General features: G+C 42.1%; 1 protein-coding gene across 1 annotated transcript in view; it reads right to left on the bottom strand.

Moving 5' to 3' along the window:
• LOC143292624 (neuronal acetylcholine receptor subunit alpha-10-like) overlaps positions 1-10000 on the bottom strand; it is a 157939-nt gene that overhangs the window by 91221 nt on the left and 56718 nt on the right. The window lies entirely within an intron of this gene.

Genomic DNA, 10000 nt, shown 5'->3' with positions numbered 1-10000 from the left:
AATTAAAAAAAGTTCTTATTTTTGTTTTTAGAAATATATATATATATAATCCATGAAAACATGCAGGTTAATCCAACGTAGAAATACATACATGAATTCTCTACAGTTGATTGAATCTTTTAAAGTACACTGGCTATCTGTTACTGAATGAACTTCAGAGTACATGAAATTCTTGTAATTATCTGAAATTCCCAACACCTGACCGTTTTTCTTAATATACTTATTTCCAGTAATGCATATTCTAGATATGCATTTCATGTACTTGACTGATTTTTACAATACACGAATTTCCTATACTTGACCGAAATTCACAACACGCGTGTTCCCTGTGTTTGACAGAATTTAATATGACATACACTGCATGCACTGGACTGCATATCATACCAAGCATTCTGTGATATTGACTGAAATCTTTGGTGTATGTATTCCCTGAACATGACTTAGTTTCACAGTGCTGATTACCTACGGTGTTGTATTATACTGTATTGTATCACTCTTTGTCACAACATGTTTGTGATATATTGTATCGTATTGTATTGCATTGTACTGTATTTTAATGCACAGTATCGTATTATTATTTTTTGTCATACCAGACTTGTCTGTGTGAAATTCGGGCTGCTCTCCCCGGGGAGAGCGAATCACCACATTGGAGCTTCGCCCATTTTTTTTTTCCTTTTTCAAGTGAATTTTCCAACAGGATTTGTTGCCGTGGTTTTTTTAAATTATTTTTTTACGTACGCTACTGCCCCCCTCCCCCTCACCTTCCTTGCATTGAAGCTAACCTCTTCACGCTGCAGTACGCCATAGAATCATAACAGTATAACATCGAGAACATGAACAAGAACAACAATAATAGCAACAACAAGGAGAACAGAGACAATGGCAGCAATAGGATTATTTTAAAGATAAGGACAACAACAGCAGCAACAGCAGCAGCAGCAGCAGCTACAACAACAATAATGATAAGAAGAAGAATGATGATGATAATGCTGATGCTAATGTATAATAATAATAATAATAATAATAATAATAATAGCGTGATTTTCAAATATTTTAAGATAGAAGAAAAAAAAAATGAACGATTGAAAAGATGAAACATCTAGTGCATAATTGAGAACTATAGCATGCACTCTTTGTACTGTTGTTCTGTCCTTGCACAAAGTGTGTGCTTTATCCCCCCCCCCCCCCCCGCCCTTTACTCATCGGATGACGATGTTTTTCGTTGATAACCACTGTGGAATGTTCACTGGTGTAATCAGGCTGTCGTTTTTGCACATTTGCATTTTGCACCGACTAAGCGTTGTCTGTTTCCTTCGTCAAAAGACACTTCACATCAAACAGAATGCATATTCACATCATTGTGAGTCATCATTTTCCCTCTCTCTCTCTTCCATTGAATCAAAGCCATGTTTTTCTTTTGTTTCTTTGTGGGAAAGAGAAACCGTCACATCACAAACTAAGAGAGAGAGAGAGAGAGAGAGAGAGAGAGAGAGAGAGAGAGAGAGAGAGAGACAGAGACAGAGACAGAGACATAGAGAGACAGACAGACAAATAGAGAGAGAGAGAAAGAGAGAGAGGGAGAGAGAGAGAGAGAGAGATAGAGAGAGAGAGAAAAAGAAAGAGAGAGAAACTGAGATTGAGATGGAGATATACAAATATAAAACAAATCCATGTGAATGCGCGAAACCGTTTTTGTCTTTTTTCTGTTGAAATAAACACTAAAAGGAGAAAAAAGATTTGTGTTAGATAGATAGACTCATTCATAATTAATGTATAGATATAAATAGATAAATGAACAGAGAGAGAGAGAGATTGGAGAGGAAGGGACAGGGAGAGAGAGAGGAAGAGAGAGAGAGAGAGAGACAGACAGACAGACAGACAGACAGAGAGAGAGAGAGAGAGAGAGAGAGAGAGAGAGAGAGAGAGAGAGAGAGAGAGAGAGAGAGAGAGATTTTCGCCACTCATGAGCTCTCTTATTAAAAACTGTGGTATGTATGTATGTATGTATGTATGTATGTATGTATGTATGTATGTATGTATGTATGTATGTATGTGTTTGTGTGTGTGTAAGTGCAGTCGTGCGCGTGTTTGCACTTGTGGTGTGCCTTACAGGCGTTTGTGTGTGTGTGTGTGTGTGTGTGTGTGTGTGTGTGTGTGTGTGTGCGTGGATTCAGCCCAATTTCTCTCTGTCAGTTACAACTCCCAGTCCACTACATCACATCCGACATTTTCGCCATCGATTGAAAAAAGGAAAGAAAAAGAAAAAAGAAAAAAAAAGAAAAAAAAAGAAAAGAAGAAGAAGAAGAGAAAAAGCAAAGTATAGACCCAGGAAAGGCAGCAGCAGGCAACTCTCTTCCCCCCCCCTCCCCCTTTCCTCCCCCTTCCCTGCAATTCTTTTGTTGCCGAATCCCCCCCTCACTCATACCCCTCCCCTCGCATTCCCCAGCCACCTTCCCCAATTCCCCTACCTCCCTCCCCCCTCACACATATCCTCCACCTTGCCACATCTCTTGGGAGACCCCCTTCTTTTCCTAGTCCTCCTCTCCCAGCAAAATCCCACGTCACTCATTCTGTCATTAAGAAAAAAGAGGGGAAAGAAAGAAAGAAAGAAAGAAAGAGAGAAAGAGAAAAAGAACAAAATAGAAAGAAAATAATGGAAGAAAGAAAAAAAAAACATAAAGGAAAAGAAAAGAAACGAAGAGAGAAAAAGCGAGAGAGAGAGAGAGAGAGAAAAAAAAGATGGAATGACAGATTGTACTGAATAAAAATGAAATAAAAACTCCTGCGCTCTGCAAGTAGAACACAAAGACACTTCAGCACTTTTGAAAGTGAATAAAAACAGTTTGCCACAAACGTACAGAACGTAAACGTATGTAAGTTTCACGAATCTAAAACGATGCAATAGCGCAAAAGAAACTACACAAAAAAGTATTGATCTTACAAATTAATACGACTAATTCTAGATATCATTTACTATTTAAAGGTCAATCATAAATAAAACAGGGAAGTACAACGTACATAAAACATAATATTCACACATAACGAAGCCACAATATATGAAAGATTATCTGAAAATATAGACACCATACTAAAAGACATAATGCTTCATGTAACGCATTTCCACTCGTGCAATATCAAATTAAAAAACTCTGAAACTATATGATACTCAGATGTAATGAACAAGGACTACAATACTTTACGTTGATAAAAATGCACATTTTCGCCTTTACGTAATCCACTTTAAGACAGATACTTACAGTATAGCACATACACACAGATATACTTACATAACACTTTTATTGAAACAATACAGTGCCCTCACCACCATCTGTAATAAGATCCTGCAGACGGGAGAGTGGCCAACCACCTGGACACAATCATTGGTCATCACAATCCCCAAGAAGGGCAATCTACAACAGTGTAAAAACTACCGCACTATCAGCCTAATCAGCCACCCCAGCAAGGTCATGCTAAAGGTCCTTCTCAACCGACTGAAGCCGCAAGCAGAAATGATCATCGCCGAAGAGCAGGCCGGCTTCAGAGCAGGGAGAAGCACAACAGAACAAATCTTCAACCTGCGCTTGCTGTGCGAGAAATATCTCCAGCACCAAAGAGACCTCTACCACGTCTTCATTGACTTCAAGAAGGCGTTCGACAGGGTATGGCACGCTGCCTTATGGGCCACCATGCACAAATTCAACATCAGTGAAGACATCATCCAAGCCATACAGAACCTATACGAAAGAGCAACCAGTGCAGTCCTCTTCAATGGTAGCACGGGTAACTGGTTTAGAACCACGGTCGGAGTCAGACAGGGCTGTCTACTCTCTCCCACTCTCTTCAAACTCTTTCTTGAAAGGATCATGACTGACGCCCTGGAAGATCATGTGGGAACTGTCAGCATTGGAGGCAGAGTCATCACCAACCTGCGCTTTGCCGATGACATTGATGGCCTGGCAGGAGAAGAGAAAGAACTCGAAGAACTCGTGCACAAACTTGACAAGACATCATCAGCCTACGGCATGGAGATCAGTGCCGAGAAGACCAAGGTTATGACCAACAACAGCCAAGGCGTAACGTCCAACTTGCACGTAAACGGTGAAAAACTGGAAGAAGTCTCCTCCTTCAAATACTTGGGTGCCATTGTGTCAGACGAGGGTTCGAAACCAGAGGTCCTGTCCAGAATCGCGCAGACTACTGCCGCACTGAGTCGATTGAAGACTATATGGAAGGACAAAAAGATCTCCCTCTCGTCCAAAATCAGACTAATGCGCTCCCTCATCTTCTCAATATTTCTATACGCTTGCGAATCCTGGACCCTCACTGCAGAACTCCAGAGAAGAATCCAGGCCCTGGAAATGAGATGCTTCCGCAAGATCCTGAACATTACATACAAAGACCACATCACAAATGAGGAAGTGAAAAGAAGAGTCCAAAACGCCATTGGCCCATTCAAAGACCTGCTAACCACAGTGAAGGAACGCAAGCTCCGCTGGTATGGACACGTCACACGATCAGACGGCCTAGCCAAGACCATCCTGCAGGGTACCGTACAAGGAAGGAGGAAGAGAGGCAGACAGAGAAAGCGGTGGGAGGACAACATCAAAGAGTGGACGGGCCTGCCATTTGCCACAACTCAAAGGGCCGCTGAGGACCGAGGCAGGTGGCGCGAGCTGACCAGGCAGTCATCCATGGTGCCCCAACGACCCACCCACGGGTCAAGGGATAGATGAGATGAGATGAGACAGTACATGGGTACAACAGATGAACAGACAACAACAACAACAAACATATAAGATAATGTGAAACAGCTACAATAAACGAATGTCTGATCCTCTCTAGTTTTATTTTATGAAAAAAAAAATACTTGGGGAAAAAACACCAACAACACAATTCACATGTGGACTCCTTTTTTGTCAGAATGCCATCCATACCCTCAGTTCTTTGAAGTCTGGCCTCAAAACCTCTTTCCAAAACAGCCCCCTCCCCCCCCCACACTCTCTCCCCTTATGCGCCCTTAGTTTCTCTGGAAGAAAAGGCGGCAATACGTGGGCATCCAGGAGTCATGACCTGGGTGCGGCCCAGCCCCCTTAGAGTGTAAGGAGTCAAGAGCCGAGACACTTGACTGAGGGGGGCTTCTTCTCTGAAGACATTGTACTGTCCAGCTCTCCCTAGAGTTTCTTATCACTCTGGCACCCCCCCACCCCCTATATATATATATATATATATATATATATATATGTAGAGAGAGAGAGAGAGAGAGAGAGAGAGAGAGAGAGAGAGATTTTGTCTTTCGTCCATTGTTTCAGAGCTGTTTTCAAGTTGTGTGAAAGTTGGATGTGAAAGCGTTTTGGCGTGTTTCTGCACACAAAAGAGACAACGATATATATATATATATATATATATATATACATATATATACATATACACCGATTATGATTATTATTCAGACTGGAGCAGCAGATGATCAATAGACAGCCGCGGGTTTAGCTGCCTTAGCTAACAAAAAAAACACAAAAAACAAAAAAAACAACAACAAAAAAACAAACTTTGTAGAGATGCTCTTCAAGCGGTTGAGAGTCACGATTTCCCCAAGCCAGGGCTTGTGGAAAGGAACATGGCATTGTTTCTGGGCTTAATGAAATATATCGCTGTCTCGACGCCCAGCACACACAGGGAAATCTTTGTGGCTTAAAGTCCAGCCGATCACCAAGGGTAATACACACATGAAAGGGATTCTGAATAGGCTGTAGGAGTGGAACGCTACTGATTACTGATCCAACGAAAAGGAAACGTGTCCTGTAAAGGATGACGGATTGATGGACATATGAGAGAGAGAGAGAGAGAGAGAGAGAGAGAGAGAGAGGGAGAGGGAGAGGGAGATAGAGAGGGAGGGAGGGAGAGGGAGAGAGAGAGGGAGGGAAGGAGGGAGAGGGAGGGAGGGAGAGGAAGAGAGACAGAGAGAGAGGGGAGGGAGAGAGAGAGGGAGGGAGAGAGAGGGAGAGAGAGAGGGAGGGAGAGAGAGAGAGAGAGAAAAAAAAAGCCAGGGTGAGAGATTGAGACGGAGAAAGAAAGGGAAAGAGATAGATAGATAGATAGATAGATAGAGAGAGAGAGAGAGAGAGAGAGAGAGAGAGAGAGAGAGAGAGAGAGAGGCAGACAGACAGACAGACAGTCAGAGACAGGCAACTAAATTACGAGGAATTTAGTGAGTACGTGTTTTAAAATAGCATCATTTTATCTCGAGACTATGGGAGTGGTTGATGGGTAGTATAAAGAAAAAGAATAATTTCACATTTGACACATTCATAAACTGATTCAACACACACACACACACACACACACACACACACACACACACATGGATCTTATTTGAACTTGTGCCAGGGACAACTCTGTGGTTGTCATGGGTTCTTTTACACGCGAGGGATGGACTATATAGCGTAAGAGTGACCCTGGTAACATGTAAACAACTTATCCCTTGAGGAAGGAACGTGATCGTTCCGAAAATTTGGAATATTTGACAGATTGATGTGTCTTTTCTTTTTCTCTTTATATATATAACTTTTCTCTTTATATATATATATATATATATATATATATATATATATATATATATTTGAGGAGTCTATGGAGAATGAAACTGCCGTCATATCATATTAGGCATACTATTAGCTCTCTCTCACGAAGAGATTTAAAATGGCTCTTTATTGCATTTTACATTTCCCTTTTCAATCTTTGCAAATTTTTTTTTTGTTTCTGTAAAAGGCATAGAGGTTGTGTAGTTATTAGCGGCACATGTTTTCATCCACTATCATGTTGTAGACACGCAATCTGTTCAGCTTGTTTAAATCCCTTTCACCGCCATGGCCGCATTTCGGCACCAGCTAGGTAAAGCACCCATGTCATTGAAATGCAACCAGATGATGAGCCTTTTGTGCATTAACCTAATGCTCTTAATTTTCAGTGGTAGGATTTGCAATTTTTTCTACACATCACAGGGGAATCCCCAGCTATTCTTAGACACCATATTTTCTGTAGTTCCTGCACAAGGTTAATTTGCACTCTAAACTGACTGGCGGTGAAAGGGTAAAGCGGTTATTTCATTGTTTATTACCAGTTATCTCATTAACCCAGAAGACAGATACCATTTGCTGGAACTACGGGAACAGGTCAAGATCTTCCGCCTGAGGACTGGACACAACCGCCTGTTCCTCCACATGCACACAAAATTTGGCATTGGACAGAGTGGAGAGTGCCCTTGTGGTGAGGGACCAATGACAACCGACCACATCCTTCAAGACTTTAGGACGCATGCAGCATCCAGGAGGAAGTACTGGCCAACACCGACAGCAGTGGAAGCCAAACTGTACGGTACCCTGGAGGAGCTCCGACGGACGGCAGCCTTCATCGAGGACACCGGGCTGCTCATCTCATGGGAGGCGAACGAGGAAGAAGAAATGTCACTGTTCAATGCTATGATTTTACTGTTTAAAACGGTCGCGGTCATTTCATTGTTTAAAGCGGTCGCGGTCATTTCATTGTTTATGGCGGTCATTTCATTATTTTTATCATTTTTTTTATTTACATCGATTCGATTATTTCATTGTTTGCGTCGATTCTTTCGATGGTTGTCAATCAGATTTTTTAACCGATTATTTCATTATTTGTAGCGAATCTTTCATTGTTTCTTTACCGATTCTTTCAATGGTTATACCGATTGCTTCACGTTTCTTATATTATTATCGAATCAATGATGTCACGAGAAAAGTAGAGACTATAGAAAGAAGGAACAGTAATGATCCATGACAACAAAAAGACACTATTATACCCTGTTTCTTTTTCCTCACTACGAAAACAAGCATTACATAAGAAAATAACACTTCCTTCTCAACTATGACACCGTACAAGATTTGTTTCCGAAGTTCCGAAAAGTTGTTAACGGTCGTCAAGGACGTGTATAAAACAACGTGACTGCAGCAAGGTTCCTGCGTACCTAAGATCGATAAGATATCTTTACAACCAAATCACAGGGCTGTACACAGACACAAAAGGCAGTCAGTTCCAACGTGGGGGACTCTCAAAAAGGGCAGTCAACGGGAACCGATAAAAGAAATGTGTGTGTGTGTGTGTGTGTGTGTGTGTGTGTGTGTGTGTGTGTGCGCGCCACGACACAGAACTTTAGCACCAGACACATTCGACATTGACGGACTGTCCGAATTGGACGGATCATGTCTAAATAAATACCTGCAGGTATGTATACAGGATTGAAAACATTTTATTCTGAAAATCCGACTGTGGTGTTTAGTAATAAACCAACAAAAACTAAAGACTTCAGGAAAGAGACAGAACAAAGGGCAAAGGAAAAAAAGAAAGCACACCTCCCCCCCCCGCCCGCCCCGCCCACACAGCAAAAACGAGCAAAGAAAAAACGGGCAATATCCACAATTTCCCCTCAAGACGGAATGAGCAGTGTTCACAAGGAGTGGACGTTTACTCCGTCAGTCACACAGAGGAGTGGAGAGGAAGAAATGTGGGCACAGCCAACAACAAAATTAAAACAAAACAACCTGTTGGATATCATGTTCACAAAATTTTTGATGAGAATCCATTACTGATAACATTAAACAGTGTACGATTTGAAAAATAACAGTGTATTATCGTTTTTGTCAACTGTTTTGGTTCCCTAATTATTGGCCGAACAGTTGAAAAACGTCGCGAAATCACCTTAAATCTGTGCGTCATTTTTTTGTTTTATCATTATCGATTATGCACACACACACACACACACACACACACACTGGACTCTTTCAGAAAACGTGTTCCATTCCCCCCCCACGCCCCCCCCCCCCCCCCCCCGAATGCACTTCCTTTCAAATTTGGGTAATAACTACAGCTTCCCCCCCCCCCCCCCAAATATCGTTCAAACGACTTTATTCCTATAATTTCTGGTCATCAGTTCCACATGTGTAGGGTAAGCCAGCCGGGAACACTTCACACAGAACGGTCGGTCTGACGGCAAGAAGAAGGCCCGAAGATGATGTTCCACCGACGGCACTGCATGAAAACCTTCTTGTGCCACCCCACCTTTAGAGAAAGAGGTGGGGAAAATGTTCTGACCCCTCAAAACTATTGTGACGGAAGGCTATCAATCAGAATATTAGGCTGACATTAATGCATATAATTATACGTAAATTCAATAAAACGGAAGTAAATACTGTTCAGAGAGAGAGAGAGAGAGAGAGAGAGAGAGAGAGGAGAGAGAGAGAGAGAGAGAGAGAGAGAGAGAGAGAGAGAGAGAGAGAGAGAGAGAGAGAGACAGACAGACAGACAGACAGAGAGGGGAGATGGAAAATAGGGACTACTCGTTTTAGTCTGATCTACATTATTCGTCATTAGAATGTAGTTCCTTCTCTTTTCTTTCCATTTTTTTTTAAAAGTAGAAGCGTTATAACTTCTTATTCATAATTTTGACTGTTTTACACAATTCTTCGGGTACCACTGAATAAGACCCCCTGGCGACGCCCCCCACCCCTACCCCGCCGACCCACCCACCACCCAAATCAAAGGAGAATCAGCAAGTCTTTATTCATCAACGCCTTTGCACAGTACTGTTCAAGGTTACATCATCTATAATACCCATACAGAAAGAGCACACACACACACACACACACACACACACACACACACACACACACACACAGTTTCAGTTTCAGTTTCACTTTCTCAAGGAGGCGTCACTGCGTTCGGACAAATCCATACACGCTACACCACATCTGTTGAGCAGATGCCTGACCAGCAGCATAACCCAACGCGCTTAGTCAGGCCTTGAGTGCATGCTTACATAATTATTTGTGTACCTATGAAAGTGGATTTCATTTTACGTAATTTCGCCAGAGGACAACACTCTCGTTGCCATGGGTTCTTTTTCAGTGCGCCAAGTGCGTGCTGCACACGGGACCTCGGTTTATCGTCTCATCCGAAAGACTAGACGCTCAGT

This window comes from Babylonia areolata, chromosome 18 (assembly GCF_041734735.1).
Source record: "Babylonia areolata isolate BAREFJ2019XMU chromosome 18, ASM4173473v1, whole genome shotgun sequence".
In the NCBI taxonomy this organism is placed as follows: Eukaryota; Metazoa; Mollusca; class Gastropoda; order Neogastropoda; family Buccinidae; genus Babylonia; species Babylonia areolata.
Note: the sequence above shows the minus strand (reverse complement) of the source record. Positions and strands in the feature narration are given on the sequence as shown.